The sequence below is a fragment of the Sus scrofa genome, chromosome X (genome assembly GCF_000003025.6).
Source record: "Sus scrofa isolate TJ Tabasco breed Duroc chromosome X, Sscrofa11.1, whole genome shotgun sequence".
Lineage (NCBI taxonomy): Eukaryota > Metazoa > Chordata > Mammalia > Artiodactyla > Suidae > Sus > Sus scrofa.
The window spans coordinates 54644249-54658891 of NC_010461.5; the positions used below are offsets into that span (position 1 = coordinate 54644249).

Consider the following 14643-nt stretch of genomic DNA (forward strand, 5'->3'; position numbering starts at 1 on the left):
CCTTAGTGGGATCTACCCCCTCTTTTGCAGCTTGAAAACATACTGTTCTAATGGCCTTCCTTCCACTTATGCTTCATTCTGCCCAGTTTCCTTCTCCTGATGCCTGAGATCACTTCCCAACATCAAGATGTATATGAAAGTTCTTGTTTCAGGCTCTTCTTTCTGCAGGAAATCCAGGATGAGACTAATCCAATAGGATATATTTAACTTTATTTTTTTACACTTTACTGCTTTCTCATGCACTTTATCATTTAAGCTTCCATCTAAAATTTTCTTTTAATTAACTTAATGCTGATATTATATCCCGATTTTAAGATATTCTTATTCATATATTACAATAATGTATACAAATGATTGTCTAAAAATTACACAGAACATGAAAAAACCATCCTTAGCTCATGGGCTTTTGTCCTCATCTCTCTCGTGTAATGTTTGCAAGATGGTTGTTGCACCTATAGGTATGACATCTGTATTGAAGGCAAGAAGATTGGTGGGAAGGGACAGGCTCTGCAAGCTGAATCTGGCTCTTTTATCTAATCAAATTCTTTCCCAGTAGCTTCCCTGGATGACTTCTTCGTTGTTCTCATTAGCCAGAACTGGATCATATGGCCATCCCTGTCAGCAAACAAGGTGAAAAATTAGAAAACAAGATTGGCATGATTGACTTAAATCAATTTTGATTCAATACTTGGACCTGGACAAATTGTCACCCTGAAAAAAAGTGGGGTTCTGTTAAGAAGGAATAAGGTGTAAATGTATATTGTTTAGGCAAATAAATTTGTATGTCTACATAAATGATTTTTATAAGCTGCTTTGTCATTTACTACTTCATGAACATCTTTATATGTCAATACATAAACAGCTATTTTATCTTTCAAAATTTCAAGCTGAAGTGTTGAGGCATGAACTATACTAATGTTTGGGATTTCCCCTGTGGCCCAGTGGGTTAAGGATCAGGCATTGTCACTGCAGCATCCTAGGTAATTGCTGTGGCATGGGTTTTGTTCCTGTCCTGGGAACTTCCACATGCCACAGGCACAGCCAAAAAAAACAAAAGTATACTAATATCTGAAACTTTATATATATAAATATGCAAATAAATATATTAAAAATATATATTTATAAATATAAATTTATATATTTTTATATATTTATATATTTATATATTATAAATATATATATATATATATACCAAAATCAGTAGCAGGAGCAGAGAGCAGACCCCAGAGAGCCCTGAGCAACCCCACCACTGCTGCCAGCGTAGTTACCATCACACCCTAGGAGGAGCTACAAGTGCTGCAGCAGGCCCTAGTCACCATCCCCATAGCCTTAAGAAGCAAGGCAGAGACCAAGCAGCTGAGGATCACCCTCCCAAATCCCCTGCCACCCCCGCCCTCAGCACTGCCAATACCAAGACTTGCAGGACCAGCTTTGGCACAGGAAGCAGTGGTCTGGGGCCTTCACATCAGTGGCACCTTCCAGCAGGGACAAGGTCATCTCAACAAAGGTTTTGCGAACAGTAAAATGGTACAATGTAAGAAATGGATATGGTTTCATCAAACAGGAATGACACCAAGAAATATATATTTGTACATCAGACTGCCATAAAGAAGAATAACCCCAGGAAGTACCTTCACAGTGTAGAAGATGGAGAGACTGTGGAATTTGACATTGTTGAAGGAGAAAAGGGTAGGGGTGGGCAGCAAATGTTACAGGCCCTGGTGGAGTTTCAGTGCAATGCGGTAAATATGCAACAGACTAACCATTACAGATTTTATCCACATCACAGGGGTCCTCCATGCAATTTCCAGCAGAATAACCTGAATAGTGAGAGTGGGGAAAAGAATAAGGGATCAGAGGGTGCTCCCAAATGCCATACCCAATAGCACTAGCCCTACCACAGGCAAAGATTGCCACCTTACTACATGCAGAGACCTTATGGGCAATGACCATAGTATTCCAACCCTCCTGTGCAGGAAGAAGTGATGCAGGGTGTTTACAACCAGGGTGCAGGAGAACAAGGTAGACCAGTGAAAGAGAGTATGTATCAGGGCTATAGACCATGATTCCACAGGGGCCCTCCTCACCAAAGACAACTCAAACAGGATGGCAATCAAGAAGATAAGGAAAATCAAGGAGATGAGAGCCAAGGTCAGCAGCAATTGAAGTTGTAGGTACCGCCACAACTTCAATTACCAGTGCAGTCACCCAGAAATCTCTAAACCACAAGATGGCAAAGAGAGTGAATCCACAAGCTAAGACTTCATCTGGACTGAAGGCTGAGCAGGGCGGGGCTGAGTAAATGCCAGCTTACCATCTTTACCATCATTTGATTAGTCATCCAACAAGAAGAAGTGAATATGAAATTTGAGCAATAAGAAATGAACAAAAGATTGGAGCTGAAGACCTTATCTGCTTGTTTTTTGCCTGTTGACCAGATAACTAGAACTATGTGCAGCATTTATTATTTTACCTAAAGATATCTCCTTTTGGTAATGACAGAGTTTTTTTTTTTTTAAGACTAGTTTTTCTCAATCTTTAAATGTTTTAAAAATTGTTTCATATCTTGTCAAGTTGTGATTTTTAAGAACCTCATTTTTAATTTGTAATAAAAGCTTACAGCTTGTTTTTTTTTTTTCCAAAAAAGTCAACAAGTGGCAAGCACCTGTTAATAAAGGTCTTAAATAATTGTGAAAAAACACCCACAAAAAAACAAATGATACAAGAATGGACATATGAAATGAAGCAGAAACAGAAAAATGTGAATTGTAGACTTCAGGTGGTGTGCACATGGTTGCTCCCTGTATTACTCTTTGACATTTACGCTGCTATGCTTTCAACATTTTTATATATTTGAATATATTCATAGTAAATGCTGAATAAAGTTTTAGTCAAATTGAATACTCTATGTACAAATGTGTAAGTATGAAAAAATAAACAGGAAACAATCCCTTTTGCTATAAAATTACAATTAGGACACAACATAAGTGTCTTAATGTAATTTTATGGATTAAAGAAGCAAACATAGGAGTTCCCTAATGGCCTAGTAGGTTAAGGACTCAGCATTGTCACTGTGGCTTGGGTCACTTCTGTGGTATGTATTCAATCCCTGGCTTGGTAACTTCCACATGCCATGGGTATAGTCAAAAAAAAAAAATAGAGGAAGCAAATATCAACTGCTCTACTGAAAATATCCATGGTTTGAAATAGAACAGTTAATGTAGGTATACATGGATATGCTTCTAACTAAAAAAAAAACATCATGGAAATTACTATTCTGTGAGTTTTTTCATGTCTTCATATCTTTTCTTCATGTCTTCATTTTTTTATCTAAGAATTAACTTTGGAGTTTTTGAGTGTCACCTATACAAAAATGTAGAGCAATCTATTTCATCTTATACCAATCTTCTACCAGTTTGTTAAATAGAGAACAGGTGTGTGTAGCCTGAAACAGCATCCAGGTAACCTGAATACTGACTAAATTCACAACTGCATTATTACCTGACTCCTTCCTAGCCCATTGGCAAGACAATCTTGAGTCAGAAGGCCTGAGAAAGCCAAAGAATAAAGTACATGGTGGAGGAGTTAGAGAAATAACTTATTTTGGAGATTGATGTGAAGATAAATAGCCTTAGGGAGGTGAGAAAGGATTAGAGAAAGGAATAAGGGAAGGGCTGGGCCAAGACAGCAAAAGGGAAAGAGTTGGAGGTAGAGAGGTTAGGGAGGGGTTTATCACTAATTTTACAACAAGAAAAGAGAAACTATTGTTTACACCAGGAAGGGTGGAGTGTTTATACATAGAAGTTCTTTGGGAGAGGCAAGTGCCAAGAAAGAAAAATATTGAAAGTGGAAAACATGCCTGCAGTTTATAGGGCTGGAGTGTTGCTTGTATATTAGAGAGAGAGTTGAAATGGGGTTAATGGGTGAGGTTATCCAAGGGAACCAATGGCCTCAGAGAGAATGAGCAAGGATGGCCTGGTCCCCAAAGGGAGGAAAGTCTAATTGCATTGACTGGCACTTCCAGAACAATGTCAAATAGTGGTGATAATAAGCATTCACCATACTTCTCCAGAGCCTAAAGCCACTTTGTTTGGAGTTGGCTGGGCTGTGGAGACTTTGCAAAGTTCCTGCTGCCAGGAGTTGAGTGCGAAATGCTTGAACTAAATTTCACAGAATTACTTCTGAACAGGAGCGGAACGTTTTATTTACTGTACCGAAAGGTGAGCACTGAATAAGGTAAAACTGACTTCTGCAATTTTCACTTAAAAGAAATTTTAATGGTGATCTTGGACAATAAAGATAGGCTGTCTTTTATCTCAAAAAATTTTATTTATATCAGTTCCCATCATGGCTCAGTGGTTAACGAATCCGACTAGGAACCATGAGGTTGTGGCTTCGATCCCTGGCCTTGCTCAGTGGGTTAGGGATCCCGCGTTGTCATGAGCTGTGGTGTAGGTTGCAGACGCAGCACGGATCCCGCGTTGCTGTGGCTCTGGTGTAGGCCGGTGGCTACATCTCCAATTCAACCCCTAGCCTGGGAACCTCCACATGCCACGGGAGCAGCCCAAGAAAATGGAAAAAAGACAAAAAAAATTATTTATAAATGTATCTGTGCACCACCATATCAATGCTATTTTTCAAAAGGTACCTAAAATATGCTTAAAAACAAAGCAAAACAAAACAAAAAAATAAGCATTCTTCTCTTCTTGGGTTTAATGGGAATGCAAGGATTAACACGATGTTGGCTTTTGGTGTGCTACAGATTTCTTTATCATGTTAAGTACATTTCTATTAATAATTTTTTTTATTTATTTTTTAAACAAAAAAATATTGCCCACCATTCAAGTTCTACAAGGATCAAGTCATTAGCTGTTGTAGTTGCTGACGTACAGCACATACTGAAAGGAATACAGGATGAACCATTCTGTTTTTTGAATATATGAGCCCCTAGATAGTTAAGATGCCTGTCTAGGGAAGAATTTCAGTGACCACAACAGATTCTTGCACCTTCTCATACATAGAAAAGCACTAAAATCATTATGTGAGATATCTTTTCCTTGGGACTAGCAATAAACTTTTACCAAGATATATGCTTGACTACATGAATTTCACAGCCCTCCATCATATATATTCTGGTTCCTCCCCAGCTTCTTCAGAGCAGTTACTCAGAGCCATCTGGGAGGTTGTCTCCTGGGCTATAGTACTCAGTAAGTCCCCAAAAATAAAACTGAAACTTTCAGTTGACAGTTTTGGCAACCACGAAGGGACACAGAGAAGACTGCTCTCCTTCACCTAAACTCTGAGGACTCAAAACCTTGGAGATCAATTTGAGGAAGTGTCTCCTGGCCTTGGCTCTCCTGATTATTTATTGACAATCCTGAGTTTTATTTGGCAGTGGATAAAATGGTACTTGATCCCTCAGTTGAAAGACACCAAGGGTGATTTTCCCAGTTGAGAGACACTTGGCAAAAGAGGGACACTGGGAAGATTTGCTCAGTTGAAAGGCATGGTGATTAGGTAGGAGGCTGGCCTAATGACTTTACTCAATTCAGCTACCTTAATAGAATTTGACAGAATAAAAGTGTTAAGACACCATAGGAGAGCTCTCTGCTCTAAAGAAAAGGGACACAACTCTTTCCAGTCAGTTATGGGTTTCTTAGGCAATTGAGAAATTTATAGGAGTATTGAAGGTGAGTCCTCATACCATATAGTGGTCCAATAGGGACACAGACTTATTAAGTAAAAACTTGCTCACCCACGGACACACAATATGAGTTGACCACCCAGTATTCTGAGCATCCATGGCCATTTTAGACTGAAAGAAGAAGTTGAGACACATAAAAGAGCTGAAATGACTCTACGGTGACACTTATAGGACTTAAGCTCACAAATGGTACATAGGCCAACCACACATGCTAATTTCATTAGCAATTTCATTCCTACAAATCAACTCTTTTTTTGGCCCCATCTTCAGCATGTGAAAGTTCTTGAGTTAGGGATCAAACCCATGCCACAGCTGCAAACAGAGCCACAGCAGTGACAATGCTAGAAACTTAACCTACTGAACCACAAGGGAACTCCCTCAACAAACCAACTTTAAAATGGGGAAGAGTTTCCCAAGCAGAGAAATGGGGGGAGCTAGAAAATCTCTAACACTCTCAGCTAGGTTTATGTATGTTCATAACTTATACTTCCAAGTCCTTTTTAATTGTGTATTAAAGGAAATTCTGCCCTGAAATGGCTAAAATAGGGTTCTTTCGACATTCCAAAACTGGTTTCTGTGTACACAGTTAAAGTTGGCAGAAGGTAAAAATTCTTACGATGTCAGTCAGTTTCTTTGATCTCACCTGTAGGGTCTGTTGGAAATTAGAGTGGTAAGAGTTGTTTTCTTTTCTAAAATTAAATTATGGGAGAAAATATTTATAGGGCTAGTTCCTTGGACCCAGTGACTCTTGGTTTGAAATTTGGTACTTAGGTTTGTTAATCCTTTTCCTCCCAGAGATGATCACTGTTTTTTTGTCTCTGTCTTTTGGGTCTTTTGTCATAAGTAGGAAAACCACTGGTCTGATTAGGTTTTCCTTTAGTCTTGTTATATATCCTGAGAACTTGACTTGTTGACCAGTGAGAATATTCTCTCTGGTCTTTGCCATCCAGAAGGTTCATGTACCAGCATATATTTGGCAGTCAAATAGACTCGTAATCTAAACTGAGCATTCTTTGTCTGACTGTGTCTGTCCTCAGAGGAGTTTGTCATAAGGGATCTCAGTCTATAAGGGCGCTTTGTCATTTCAACATTTGCTGTGTCTGCATATACAATGAAGGTCTTTATTTTCTTAGAATAGCCTTGGGAGTGAAATTGTATCTTGTGAGGCCTCTATCCTTTGCACTCTCTTGTGGGACGTCTCTTACATTCTTGGTTAAGCCACAAAAAGACAATTGGTTTCGGTCACTATTAAGATCCTGCTCATCAATAACAAGATGATAAATCCTTTGAATTGAAAAGACTTATAAATTGTTAACATTTTAGAAAGTGCTCAACACTTGCATCTATTTTAATTGGTATCAATTTTCAAAATAGCTTCACTGAAGGATTTGTTGTACAGGCTAATGAAAGATTAAAGATATAAAAGGTACCTAAAACAAATGACTATAAAACTGACATAGCTCCTCCTGCTCCCCTCTATCCTCCTTTATTTGTGTACTCATTCTAGTAATCCTCTGTATGAATTACTTTTCTACTCTGAAGAGACAATTAGAAATTGTCTTTAGAAATGCAACCACTTGAGTCTGTAGGCAATCCTATTTAGGTCAAAGGCCAAACTGAGGGCCATAGTTAAAGCATTTCCAAAACCCAGGGAGGATCCTCAAAAGTTTTTGTAAATGGACTACCAAGATGGGAGGGCAGTGGTCTGACTAAACTAGTGATATAGTTGATATTCAGATTCTGATAAGGAATTGTTTTGGCCTGTTCCCCTAAGCTAAATATACTCAGAGAGAAAGAAAAACATTCCAGCATAGGTAGATGGGTATGTCCATCCTTTGATATCATTTATGTGACTACCCAATTCTTTGAGGAATTAAAAACAGCAGTCCTTGATTTTACAAATCTATTCTTTCCAGAACCAGAGCTGTGGATCTAGAAACAAGTCAAGGACCACCAATCCTTTTCCACTCCCCCAAACCTCCCCTACTTATCTTAAGAGTCTTATAAGCACTGAAAAACAATTCTGGCCTTAAGGGAAAAAAAGTCCTTCTAGGAGGAACTTGCATATCTCTTCCTGTGCCTTTGAGTTGTCAATGTTCTGCCTGGTCTTCTCCAGGAACTCTTATCTAGGCCATTTTTAAAAATGCACATTTCAGGATGGTAACTCTTATCAAAAGAAAATCAAAAGGGGGATAGGTCTATTGGAGCAGCTTGACTTGTCAAGGACAAATAGAAATCTTAAGTGTCTTCTCCATAAATATTGGTAAAAAGGGCCTAGCCATCTAAACAGGTGACCTTGATTTGTTCTATCTGCTAGGAACCCAATTTGAATCCAACTTCTGTAACTGATGAGCTTTGTATTATTACACCTGATTCAAAGCTGAAGTTTTGGAATGGGAACTGAGGGGTCTCTGTTTGTGTGTTTGTATCTGTCTACATATATGTGTGTGTTGTAGATGTGTAATATAGCCAAAATTACTTTTTAAGAATTTTAGTTGGTTTAAAGAAAAATAAGCACCTAGATAAATTCTCAGAAATGTAGGAAGAAACTAAAATTAATTTCAGGTTCACATGATCTGGGAAATATTCAGTATTAAATTAATATTCGGCATTAAAGTTACTTTAGTTAGTTTAATAAATATAGACATGTGTTAGAATCATCAGTATTAAATATAATACTTTTTTATTATACCTAGATTTATTAGAGGTCAAATAAGATCTTATTATATCTATTGCAAAATTTGTCAGCCAGAACATGACTTGATATAATAAAATTTTTATAATTAAATGTAAATGGGTAAAGAGTTTTTAGATGAACTCTTTAAGAATAATTATATTGGGTTTTTTTTTGTCTTTTTTTGCTATTTCTTGGGCCGCTCCCACGACATGTGGAGGTTCCCAGGCTAGGGGTCTAACCGGAGCCGTAGCCACCAGCCTACGCCAGAGCCACAGCAACGCGGGATCTGAGCCGTGTCTGCAACCTACACCACAGCTCACAGCAACGCCAGATCCTTAACCCACTGAGCAAGGGCAGGGACTGAACCTGCAACCTCATGGTTCCTAGTCAGATTCGTTAACCACTGCACCACGACGGGAACTCCAAGAATAATTACGTTTTATGGCTTGCCTACTTAGAAATAGTTTCTCCAGATCTTTTTGGTAACTTCAAACTTTAGAGTTTTGCTCAATTAAATTAAATTATTGAAGTTTATTGAATATCTAGATCATTCCCAAATAAAATAAGATACTTAAACATTAATTACTGACCAAGGTTTCTTTTACAGGAAGCTAAAGATATTTAGCCCTATTAATAAATATGTTTGGTGTTACATGGAGACATTTTCTATAAGAAAGCACCTGTTTTTGAAAAACTTTAAGCAGTATTTAGAGGTTTGACAATCTACAGAATGCTAATGTAAAAGACAGTTTATAATCACTTACTTTTTAGTTTTTGCTAGAAATTAAGGTTTTTAAGAGTTGAAAATTCTTTTTTTTTTTTTTTTTTTTTTTGTCTTTTTAGGGCCGCACCCGTGGCATATGGATGTTCCCAGTCTAGGGGTCTAATCGGAGCTTTTGCTGCCGGCCTACACCACAGCCACAGCAATGCCAGATCTGAGCTGTGTCTGCGACCTACACCACAGCTCGTGGCAATGTGGGATCGATCCTTAGCCGACTGAGCAAGGCCAGGAATTGAACCTGCAACCTCACGGTTTCTAGTCGGATTCGTTTCCGCTGAGCCACTACAGGAACGCCAAGTGTTGAAAATTCTAATCAAAATTTCTAATTAGGACACTAAAAATTCATAAGGAAAATGTCCCTTTATGCGAAGAAAAAGAAGGTATAAGGAATGGAAACATATTTAGTTCAGGAAGAGTAAGAAATTTCATCACAAAGAAAGGTTAAAAAAATAGAGAAAAGAGGAAAGAAACATAGGAGAAAATATGAAGGTAAAAAAAATTATAGAAGGTTTGTGGAAAAGAAACCTTAAGAAAAAAGTTCTGTATGTGATCAGGACTGGCTAAGAGTAGAATAAATGTAATTGAGTTAATTAATTTTAATATTAAATGTAAGATGGTACAAAACCTGAATTCTGTTTTCTGTTAAGAGGACGAAGTTTTAATGGGATATTTATATGTTCTTGGTAACTATTTGTCAAGGTTTTTTTGTTTTTTTTTTTTTTGCTTTTTTTTTTTTTTACCTTTTAAGTTATCTGTTGTAACTTATATTTGCCTTTGAAATTTTTTGTCACTTTGTGTGGGTGGGTCACTAAGTATTAGTATTGTTACACAGTGACCTATGATCCTAATTGACCAAGTGTTTTATTTTTTATTTTTTTTATTACTCAAATGAATTTATCACATCTGTATGACCAAGTGTTTTAAATCTTAAAATATATTTGACAAACTTCCCCCAAATCAAATTCTAAATGAAGTTCTTTTGACCTAACTTTGAGGTTTTCCAGAGGGCCCCTGGAGCACCTAGAGCTTTATCTTCTCTCCTTATTAAAGAAAGACATTAAATTATTTAAACTTATTTGGTATATTAAATTACATGGGGAGTTCCCGTCGTGGCTCCGCAGTAATGAACCTGAACCTGACTAGTATCCATGAGGATGTGGGTTTGATCCCTGGCCTTGCTCAGTGGGTTAAGGATCTGGCATTGCTTTGAGCTGTGGTGTAGGGCTTGTATCCCGCATTGCTGTGGCTGCGGTGTAGGCCAGAAGCTGCAGCTCCAACATGACCCCTGGGAACGTCCATATGCCATGGATATGGCCCTAAAAAGACAAAAAAAAAAAAAAAAAAATTACATGGGAAGCATTGTTAAATGAATGGTGATAAACTTTCTTAGGTTGTATTTTATGAATGAATGTCACTATTAATGTTCTAGAATTTTATGAAATTTATAAAATTTAAATGTATCCTGGTGTAATGTCACCAGTCATAATTCTAGTTATTTTAATATTATGTCACTAAAATAACAAATTTCTTTGACAGTTGCATCGTAAACAGGGTTTTCTGCCTTTTTATGTCTTTTGTCTTTTATAGACAATTATTTTTGTGCTTTGACGCTTTTGCAAAAATGCTTCATCTTAAAGAAGACTGATAGAAAGGATCTTTTGACACGTACAGGTTTCTGATGATAACTTTAGCTCATACCACTGAATTGGGTAAGAAATTAAAGAATTTTAATGGAAACCCTGATGACTTCATAAAACTGTTAATAGAAGATTGTGATCAATGAGAGTTAGTTACACAGGGCTGAATGATAGTTTTTATGACTTTTCGTCTGGAATATTACCACCTTTTAATCTTTGTTTTCCAGACATAAGGAAACCCTTTCTCTTAAGCTAATTATGATTTACAGCAATTTGGCAGATTATAACTGTATAAACAAAATTGTAACATTCATCTTTTTTCTCTACCTGATTCCTCCAGAATTGATGGCAATATAGTTATTTGCATAAGTTTGATAAGACTCTGTTCTAACAGGACATATTAGAGATATTGGCTATAATACCAAGGTTTTGACTGGATTATCATATTCGAAAAAATGCATAGAATCATATATGACCAGATAGCTTTATATAACTAAGGTGGACTTTATGGAGCCATATAGGCCCTTGGAAAAACAACTTGGTACCTTGCATACATACTGGGAGCCCAGCAGCCCTACAAGATAAATAAGAAAGGCCACTTCCTGGCAGGTAGAGGAACCTCAAAATAGTTTGAGGTCCTCAAGAAGTGAGAAATTCACCCAATCTATAGGTAGTATAGGTGAATCTGATGGTAAGCCCTTGGTGTGGCTTTACTGATATTCCTGATGAACTGTTCCAGTGCAGCCAATTTATTTATTTATTTATTTGTCTTTTTTGCTATTTCTAGGGCCGCTCCCGCGGCATATGGAGGTTCCCAGGCTAGGGGTCGAATCAGAGCTGTAGCCACTGGCCTACACCAGAGCCACAGCAATGCAGGATCCGAGCCGCGTCTAACCTACACCACAGCTCACGGCAACGCTGGATCATTAACCCACTGAGCAAGGGCAGGGACCGAACCCGCAACCTCATGGTTCCTAGTCGGATTCGTTAACCACTGCACCACGACAGGAACTCCCAGTGCAGCCAATTTAAAACAGCCTATATGTGCTGCATCCCACTGAAGCACAGTGGGTTAATGATCTGGTTTGTCTCCATGGAGGCACTGGTTAGATCTATGCCTGGAACAGTGGGTTAAGGATCTAGTGGCCTAATCTACAGATGCTGCTTAAATTCCATTCTTGGCCTGGGAACTTCCATATGCCACAGGTGCAGCCAGAAAAAGGAAAAATAAAATAAAATAGCCTGTGTGATCAATTACACTTATGCAAATAATCAGGCAAAGTTGACTGAAACCAGAATTATTCTGCGAAAAAAATCAGTCTTAATTTGGCTATATTTTGTAGAAATGAGGGTAATTTTAGAAGAAAAAGATTGTTTTGATGGGTGTTGAGTTCTAGTGTTGTTCATTGTCTTTGAGGTTTTCATATTCACTGCCTAAGACTCATTTTCTAGATGGCTCTTTCTTAATATGTTGCATTATGACAAAAGTTTAAATTATTAAAAGGGCATAACTAAGATTGTTTCTGAAGCTTATCACAGTGATCTATCTTTAGATGAAGATCAGGTGACCTATGACCTGCAACCAGTAGATTATATATACTGGAAAAACACCATTAAAAGGACTCTCTCCAACCTAAATTGAAGGACCCTTGTTAGATACCCTTAATTAGATCTTGCACAGCATAACTGAAGGAAATTGATTCTTGGATTCACATTTCCAACTTGAAAGGTCCCCTGCATTGGAGTGGTCTGTACAGAGGACTATTGACCCCAAACTCGCCTTAAAATGATGCTCAAGCTCTCTTGCCTTTTGAGATGTCCCTCTCTCTCTCTCCCCCTTTCTCAATAAATCTACTTTTTACCTATCAAAAAATAAATAAAACAATGCTCAGAGGAGAAACTACATCCACCCTAGGATAAGATGACATCAAAAGGAGACAGCTATTCCAGGGTACCAGACCTGACTCATATGATTTTCATGTTTTTTCATTTATTTAACTTCTGCACATAGATCAAATGTTTTTCACAAATCCCACTCAGAGTTTAAAAATCAAGCCAATTGTTGGATTTATGGTCAATCACTTGCATCCAATACTTTGGAGTTACCTCGGTGGATTTCTCCTCTCTAAGGCTGTAGTTGGAGGGCCCTTAGGAAAATTATTCTAGAAGAAAGAAGTTATAGTTCTGTTTGGGCCACTTTTGATATTATTAAATGGGACCCCTTCTGGCCAAGGACTCATACTTGCTCTGACCATGGTCATAAATGTGAATGACTTAAATCTACATCACAATCACCCTTGTTTACTGTGCTTTTCCTGGTAATCTCCCATAACAGACTCTCCTCACTCTCAGTATCCTCTTTTGTCATTATTACCTGAGGATGGTATTCAAGGTGAGGACTTCAACATTTTGGTGAGTTATTAGTTTTCTGGGTCTCTTCTGTGCATATATGTTATTAAACCTTATTTGATTTTCTCCTGTTAATCTTAATCAGGTCAATTTAATTCTTAGAGAAGCCAGAAGAACCTAGATGAGTAGAGGAAAATTTCTTCCTCCTTGACAATAGCCTTCAAAACCATCCAATACTTTGGGTGTGGGAGGAGAGGATTGCTCTTCGACAACTTTTTAAAAGAGTAACAGATGTATATAGTAAAAATTTCAAACTGCATGAAAGGTCATACAATGACTAGCCCTCCCTTGAAAGTCAATAAATAGTTCCTGCTACTCTTATTGCCAATCCCTGTTTCTCTCCCCAGAGGCAACCACTCTTACCAGTTTCCTGTGTAGTCCTTAGGACATAGTCTGTGAATATTCAAGCATATGAATATACTTTCCCTTCTACTTTTTCACACAGATGGTAGCATACCATAAAACTCTTCTCACCTTGCTTTTTTACTTTGAGAAAGGCCTGTGAGTGCTGCCGTATGGTAAATGTTCATAGTTTAACAGAGGATAAGTACTGTTGTATATTAAAGAATAATGAGTTCATTTGGCAATTTTGTGAGTTACATTTGCAAATAAAACATAAAAGAATTTCTATTTTAGGAGCTTGTTCCTATTTTACCCCTTCCTTCCTGAGTTTCTCTCTTCATAGCATATTATCTCATACTCAACTTGTACTCTACTAGTTAAATGAGGAAAACTGGCATTTTTAGACTGAAATAATACCTGGGTAACCAGAACACTAACTGCCTCAACAACTGTTTTATGACCTGTTCTCCTCTTTGCCCAGCATCACGCTCACCTTGAAATGAGTGGCCAAGAGGCCAAGAGAAGAGGTTAAGTGGTATAAGTTGTGGTTTTCAGTTAGGGAGAGATAACTAATTTTGGAGGTTGGAAAGGAAATAGAAGAGGTTATTAATAGCCTCAGGAAAGCCTGAAGGGACTTGGTAATCTGATAATGAGTGCTAAAGTCAGGACAGTGAAAGGGTTACACAGCTAAAAATCCCACTAGGGGAAGATAGATAGAGAGAGACTTCAGGAGATTACCATAATTTAGATACCAACCAGAAAAAGCCTACAAGGGGCAGCTAAGTAACAATTAGAACATTTTGAAAGTAAACAAACTTAGGCTACCACAGAAAAATGGATAGACCTGCATTTGTCCTTGTAAGATCTATAAGATAAGGGACCCTGGGAAAAACTGTATTCCTGCATGTAGCCAAGAAAGACATATAAGTGAAATGGGACATTATACTGAAACCTGAGGTGAATTACCATATTTTAGTGTACATCACTATTCTTCTGCTAATGTACATGATTTAAATAGTGCGATAAGAGTCCTAATTATACCATATAGTGTCAAAGGAACTAATGATGTAGGCCCAAAATGAAGAAGGTAGTC

General features: G+C 37.7%; 1 pseudogene; it reads left to right on the forward strand.

Moving 5' to 3' along the window:
* Positions 440–2302, forward strand: LOC100518945 (annotated as a pseudogene).